Source organism: Thermobia domestica, chromosome 18 (assembly GCF_964235325.1).
Source record: "Thermobia domestica chromosome 18, izTheDome1.hap1.1, whole genome shotgun sequence".
In the NCBI taxonomy this organism is placed as follows: Eukaryota; Metazoa; Arthropoda; class Insecta; order Zygentoma; family Lepismatidae; genus Thermobia; species Thermobia domestica.
In genome coordinates, this window is record NC_137471.1 from 156,430,169 (window position 1) to 156,438,547 (window position 8,379).

Sequence of the window (8,379 nt, forward strand, 5' to 3'; positions counted from 1 at the left end):
AGAACCGACTAATAGTAATGTTATACATTTACCGAACACAGCAAGGTTTTTCGGATTGACTCTAGAAGATGCTTCTGTACCTAATCATGTAGGAAAGCGAGGACGATGTTACATGTATAAACACAGTAAGGTCAGATATTTTGCCAAAAGTGCTGTAAGTGGATTTGCCTAAGTCACGCAAAAATGATGTGTGGAGACTGCTGCAGAATTGAAACGTGAATATACCGCTATTAGGAGAAATCCTGGTTTACTTCTTTGTAGTTAATAAATATTTTATTTTCAGTACCGGTATTTAAGCAATAAAATAGTCACATAATTATCGAACTTAATTTTATCACGAAAGGTATTGCCTCAATAAAAATGTACAGTTTCGCTTAAAGCGTATCCACTGTCTGGTGTTTGTATTTAATACTATAAATATAATACAAATTTAAATCCTAGTTCACATCTTATCAGACAAAAATGTTCCTGGGTCCAGGAGGCAAAATGTTACCATTCATAAATTTTTTTTTCACCTTACCACTATAAGGTTAAGAACAATGTTTCTCACGAGGGTAAAGTGTACTGGCAGAGCGTAAACATTAGGGACAAGGAGTATGCTAATAGCGATTTGGTTGGGGTCTAAAGTGAGGTAGTATATATTGCATGAATAAAGGGTGCTGAGTTTGGAAGCGTTTGTTGATATAGGTGATATTTACTTTTTCGATACATTAGTGTAATATGGACAAGTTATGCATTGGTATAGCTCCATAGTGGGACTACGTAACCGGACAATGAAAGGTATGTGGAAAACTTTTGGTTAGAAGGTCAACAGTTTTTTTTTGTAGATATTGAATAATGAAGTTATCCACACTGTAAATCTGTATGTTAAGTTTGGCAGTAACAAATCTTTGTATGTACTTAGGATCGTCTATGCATAAAATACAAAAAGACGGCACCAAACCGCAGAAAAGTTAAAGTTCGAGCTACTGCTTCGGGAAAAATATTTGTGCTATCTCTATGCTTTGTCATTTCCATTGTAAACCAAGTAGTAAGGCAACGGCTAGAGTCTGCGTTTGACAGTTGGAGATGCAGCGAAATATCGTTATCATTTATTGGTAGAGAACACTCAATTAAAATAATTTACAATGTTCAACTCAGGTGGCAAGAAAAGAGTGAGAGTGAATTGGACAACGTGATCCCACGCTAGAGAAGTGTGCCAGATCAAATGTTTTATATTCTGTGTTTAATGTGGTGATGTACAGTAGAATGGTGCTCAAAAGTGCAGTGAACAGAAAACCACCTTTAAACTATACTACAAAAATGTACAAAGTCTAAATATGGCTGTTTATTGGTGAGCGAAACATGTCTGAAAATATCAATAAGGAACAATGGAATGTCGTTTCTCAACCAATTCTCTACATAGAAATAAGACCGCAAGACCATACAGGCGGATTGTTTGTAGTATTAAAATTAATGGGGCAGCAGAGTACAGAATGATCTCGTACGTGAGTGTGAAACTATTTGAGCAGAGGTAAGTCTGTCCAAAAACAGTCTTCGTCGGGTGTTTCTGGAGACCATATAGGAACAGTGCTCTAAGGTTACTTGAAAGATGCCTCTAACATTTCCAGATGTTGTCAGAAGGTGACAAAGTTGCTCATTTTGGTGACTATAACTTGAGCTTAGATATCGATCTGCAATAAACATGGGATAACGTCAGACACAAATGACATCCCTTTGTCGACTATTCTACTCAAAAACACAATTTGGGATAGTACAATTTTCATAGCACGCGTAAAAATAACAGCGTAGATTATATCATCTCTATTCCTCCAACAAAATGCGACATCTCATATAAACTCTCCGCACGTGTGAGATTTTTCTCCTTTGTCGATTATCATTTACTTTGCAATATGTGAACCTTGAGTAAACGCCTTGCTAAGATCTTTGCATCTCTTTGGTGACTGACTTGTGTTGAACTGCGTTTCAACGTTTGAGCGTAGACTATATCGTCTTCCACACCTCTCACGTGTCAGGTTTTAATCCTGTGTGGCTGAACACGTATGAACGTTGAAAAAATTATATTCCAGGATTTTTGCAAGGTGAGATTTTGCTACTGTTTGGATTCACATGTGTGTAGCCAATTTCGAACGTAGATTAAATGCCTTTACCACACTCTTGACATGTGTGATGTTTTACTCCTGTGTGGGTTAACACTTCTCTAGCCAAACTTCAACGTTTATCAAATGACATAGCACACTCAGGGCATATTAATGCATATTAACATGTGTAGCCAGAGTTGAACTTCGATTAAACTTCTAACCACACTCTTAGCATACGTGACCTTTTTTTTCTGTATGGATTAACATGTGTGTAACCAAACTTAAACGATATTTAAATTCGCCGTCACACTCGTAGCATGTGTGATATTTTGTTCCTCTGAGGATTAACATGTGTGCAGCCTAACTGGACCTCGACAACCAAATATGAATGACGAGTAAATGCCGTACCACACTACTGGCACGTGTGAGGTTTTCCTTCTGTGTGGACTAACATGTGTGTAGCCAAAGTCGAACGTCTATTAAATGCCTCACCACACTCTTAAATTCTCATATACCATTATAAATAATTATTAAATAATAAGATGCCTGATTAAAGGATTATCGTGATAGGATAATCAAGTATTTCGATATACTCTTATTACACCTAAAAGAATTAAACTTTCACCTTTGACATCAAAAATCAACGTGCACCGTACACTAAAGTGTAGAAAGATAAGCTAAGATAAGCTAGTGGGCTCATACCCCGCATATGAAGATTACTCTTCTTTTTCTAATGCTCACTAACCCTAAAACTCTTTTATTCTCTACAACACTTGTGTTAGGAACTCTTATTTCCCTAACTTTCTCATCATGATTTGGTACTTGAATTGGTCTTGAAATTAATCTCCTATCATTCATGCCCCTGATTTCAAAGACCAACAATCAACGTCACACCGAATCTGCTTTAAAATATTTTTTAGTACAAGCTATTGCAAGATCCTTACTTCTAATAGCAATTATTTTACGTTACATAGGACTGCAAACTGCATATTATTTGATAACTATTTCCTTACTTTTTAAAATAGGAGCCGCCCCTCTTCACTTCTGAATGCCCGAACTAATAGAGACTATACTCTGAACAGACTGCATTATTTTAATAACATGGCAAAAATTAGCACCCCTTGGCCTACTTTCCTACAGATTAAAGCCCACAAATCTAATTTACCTAACCTTAATTCTATCTTTAGTGGTAGGTTCAATCGGAGGTTTAAATCAAACATCACTACGTAAAATCATAGCATTTTCATCTATTAATCACACTGGCTGAATACTTATAGCCCTTCTATTAAGTGACATAGCACGATCCCTCTACTTTCTATTTTACGTCTTGCTTTCAATAATAGCAGTCACTCTTTTCGCAATAAACAAAATATTTCACATTAATCAAACTTTTTCTAATAAAATTATTGTAACAACAAAATTAGCTATCTTTACCAGTCTTTTATCTTTAGGGGGCCTTCCACCATTCTTGGGATTTTTACCTAAATGAATCATCATTTTAAAAACTGCTGAACAAATATCTTTTATTATTCTCACCCTAATAGTAATAACAGCACTAATTACCCTTTTCTATTATATGCGAATTGCTTATGCTGCCTTCATTATTAATCATCATAATCAAACATGAACATCCTTAATGAAAAAAAGCCAAGAAACATCAATTAGATCAATATTCATTATTATTTCATTAAGAGGCATAATCATTTTACCTTTAACTGCCAACATCCTTTAAGCAAAGACTTTAAGTTAAAAAAAACTAATGGCCTTCAAAGCTATAAATAAAAGTCATTCTTTTAGGTTTTAATATATTAACTACTATTCCGGAATTGCAGTCCGATATCATAAATATTGACTATAAAACCTAATAGGAGGCTTATTAACCATAAATAGATTTACAATCTATCACCTAATACTTGGGCCATCCTATTAATTTCAATTGCAACGTTGATTATTTTCTACAAATCATAAAGACATTGGTACAATATACTTGATCTTTGGGGCTTGAGCAGGGATAGTAGGAACATCACTAAGTCTTCTTATTCGAGCAGAACTTGGTCGACCAGGTAGCTTAATTGGTGATGACCAAATTTATAACGTAATTGTTACTGCTCATGCTTTCATTATGATTTTCTTTATAGTTATGCCAATTGTAATTGGCGGCTTTGGTTATTGATTAGTCCCTTTAATACTAGGAGCGCCCGACATAGCATTGCCCCGCCTAAACAACATAAGATTCTGATTACTACCGCCCTCACTAACTCTACTATTAACGGGAAGAATTGTAGAAAGTAGTGCAGGAACTGGATGAACTGTGTATCCTCCTCTCTCCAGAGCCATTGCTCACGCCGGAGCCTCTGTCGGTCTTTCTATTTTCTCCCTCCATCTAGCTGGTGTATCCTCAATTCTCGGGGCCGTAAATTTTATTACAAACGTAATTAATATACGAACTCCCGGAATAACTTTAGAACGAATGCCATTGTTTGTTTGATCTGTAGTAATCACTGCTGTACTACTTCTTTTATCTCTTCCAGTATTGGCAGGAGCTATTACAATACTTCTGACTGACCGAAATCTTAATACCTCCTTCTTCGACCCTTCAGGAGGGGGAGACCCAACTTTATATCAACACCTATTTTGATTCTTTGGTCACCCTGAAGTTTATATTTGAATTCTTCCAGGATTTGGTATAATTTCACATATCGTAACCCAAGAAAGTGGTAAAAAGGAAACTTTTGGTGTTTTAGGAATAATTTATGCAATACTAGCAATCGGATTCCTAGGATTTATTGTTTGGGCTCATCATATATTCACTGTTGGTATAGACGTTGATACTCGCGCTTACTTTACCGCAGCCACTATAATCATCGCCGTTCCCACAGGAATTAAGGTATTTAGATGAATTGCCACACTTCATGGAGCACAAATAACTTATTCCCCTTCAATCTTATGAACTTTAGGTTTCATTTTCCTGTTTACTGTTGGAGGACTCACGGGGGTCGTATTAGCAAATTCATCCTTAGATATTGTTCTCCATGACACTTATTACGTGGTAGCACATTTCCATTATGTTCTAACTATGGGTGCTGTATTTGCTATCATAGCAGGGCTTATTCATTGATTCCCTTTATTTAGAGGAACAACGATAAATCCTACATGGCTAAAAATTCAATTCTTAATAATATTTATAGGAGTAAACATCACATTTTTTCCTCAACATTTTTTAGGTTTAAGAGGAATGCCTCGTCGGTATTCAGATTATCCCGATGCTTACACTACATGAAATATAGTATCAAGTATTGGTTCATTCCTCTCCTTCGTTGCCGTCCTAGTACTTGTAATTATTATATGAGAAGTCTTTGCAAGAGCTCGACCTCAGATCAACAAACATCTTTAGAATGATTCCAGAACTTACCGCCTGCAGAACATAGTTATGCAGAACTTCCCTTACTAACAAACTTCTAAGGTGGCAGATAAGTGCATTGGGCCTAAGCCCCAAACATAAGAATAACCATCTTCTTTAGAAATGGCCATTTGAAATCAACTAGGTCTCCAAGACGCAGCATCGCCAGTAATAGAACAAATAGTATTCTTTCATGATCATACAATACTCATTGTAACTATAATTACAGTTCTTGTAGGCTATTTACTAGCCTCCCTTCTACCAAACACATACATTAATCGCAACCTATTAGAAGGGCAAACCCTAGAGACTATTTGAACAATTCTGCCGGCTATTACACTAATCTTTATCGCCCTCCCATCCTTACGACTCCTATATTTACTAGACGAAATTCATCAACCAGCAATCACTCTCAAAACAATTGGGCACTAATGATACTGAAGCTATGAATATTCTGACTTCTCTTTAACAGAATTTGATTCTTATATAATTCCTATCAATTAGATAACCCCTAATTCATTTCGTCTACTAGATGTAGATAACCGTATTGTATTACCTATTAATATTGACATTCGTATCTTAATTATCGCTGCCGATGTTCTTCACTCAGAGCTATGCCCGCCTTTGGTATTAAAGCAGACGCTACCCCAGGACGTTTAAATCAAGTAGCAGCCAATATTACACGCACATGCTTATTCTTCGGCCAATGCTCATAAATTTGTGGTGCAAATCACAGTTTCATGCCAATCGTTGTTGAAGCCTGCCCTCATTCAGTATTTATTAACTGAATAACAAAAATAGTACAAGAACTCTCATTGGATGGCTGAAAGTAAGCAATGGTCTCTTAAACCAAAAGATAGTAAAATAACAATTACTTCCAATGGAAAAATTAGTTAAATTATAACGTGAGCATGTCAAGCTTAAATTACTACTCAATAGTATTTTTCTATCCCACAAATATCTCCCCTAAAATGACTCATATTATTTATTATATTTTCTCTATGTTATCTTCTATTTGCATCTATTATATATTTTAATTCAAATACGCCTCATCCTTCCTTAGATAGCACCAATATTAAGAAAAAAACCTTAAATTGAAAGTGATAACAAACCTTTTTTCAACTTTTGATCCCTCTACTTCAATTATAAACATATAATTTAACTGACTTAGAACAGTAATTTGACTTCTAATTATTCCAATCCCATTTTGATTCTTACCAGGACGACCAAACATTTTATGAAATAAAATTACAATAACTCTTCATAATGAATTCAAAACCATTCTTGGCCCCTCTAGCCATCAAGGAACCTTCTTATTTATTTCTTTATTCTCCTTCATCTTGTTTAATAATTTTATAGGTCTATTCCCTTATGTATTTACTAGCTCCAGACATCTAACCTTTACATTAACCCTCGCCCTGCCTCTTTGAATAAGCTTCATAATCTACGGCTGAATCAACCACACTCAACATATATTTGCCCATCTCGTTCCTTCTGGAACTCCAGCCCCTCTCACGCCATTTATAGTGTGCATTGAAATAATTAGTAACATTATTCGACCCGGAACACTAGCTGTTCGGCTAATAGCGAATATAATTGCAGGTCATCTCCTCTTAACCTTATTAGGTAACACAGGGCCTTCCTTATCTCTTTCCATACTTTCATTATTAATAATTGGACAAATTACCCTTCTAATATTAGAATCTGCTGTTGCAGTAATTCAATCATACGTATTTGCAGTACTAGTCACACTATATTCAAGAGAAGTTACTTATGTCAGCACCACAAAATGATCCCTACCACCTAGTTGATCAAAGCCCTTGACCACTTACTGGAGCTCTAGAAGCCTTAATTACAACCACAGGTCTCACTAAGTGATTCCACCAATATGACCCCTCTCTATTCTTCCTAGGTATACTTATTACATTATTAACTATAATTCAATGATGACGAGACGTAACTCGAGAAGGAACATATCAAGGATTACACACTATACAAGTTACATTAGGTCTTCGATGAGGTATAATTCTATTTATTATTTCTGAAGTATTCTTTTTTGTTTCATTTTTCTGAGCTTTCTTCCACAGTAGACTAGCACCGACAGTAGAAATTGGATCCTTCTGGCCTCCAGCAGGCATTGTACCATTCAACCCAATACATATTCCCCTACTCAATACTGCAATTCTACTAACCTCAGGAGTTGCTGTAACATGAGCTCATCACAGACTAATAGAAGGTAATCACACTCAAGCCACACAAGGTCTACTACTCACAATCCTCCTAGGCCTATACTTTACTGCCTTACAAGCATATGAATATTATGAGGCCCCATTCACCATTGCAGATGCTGTCTATGGCTCAACATTTTTTATAGCAACACGGTTCCATGGTCTTCACGTTATTATTGGTTCAGGAATAACGTGAAGAACATACCGCGTAGAGGGAGCCTTGTTATTCCATTGTTCAAAACTGTTTGACGATGAGAGGCTAAATCAATATTTCGTGCGTTGATATATATATATATATATATATATAAACGGCAACTTAGGGTATAGATTCTAAACGCGAGGGGACTCCGTCCCGACTTCGAAAAAACATGTAGGCGTCGCCCAGTTCCTAAAAAAAATACAATGAAGAAATATAGGAAGGGGGAACAAGCGTGACGTCATGCTGCTACCTACCGTCCTCCTACCTTTTCAGATCCACTTTTACCCCTTTTTATGACCCCCAAATTAGAACATTTTAGATGGTTTAATATTCTTGTATTTTTGATCATAGCAACTTGACCTGTAAAGAAGACACAAAATTTCTCCATTAACTGTACAGGAACGAAATAGAATCATCCTTAAGAATCTGAAGCTTCGACATAACACTCCATTTGTGATGTGTGTCACTGCA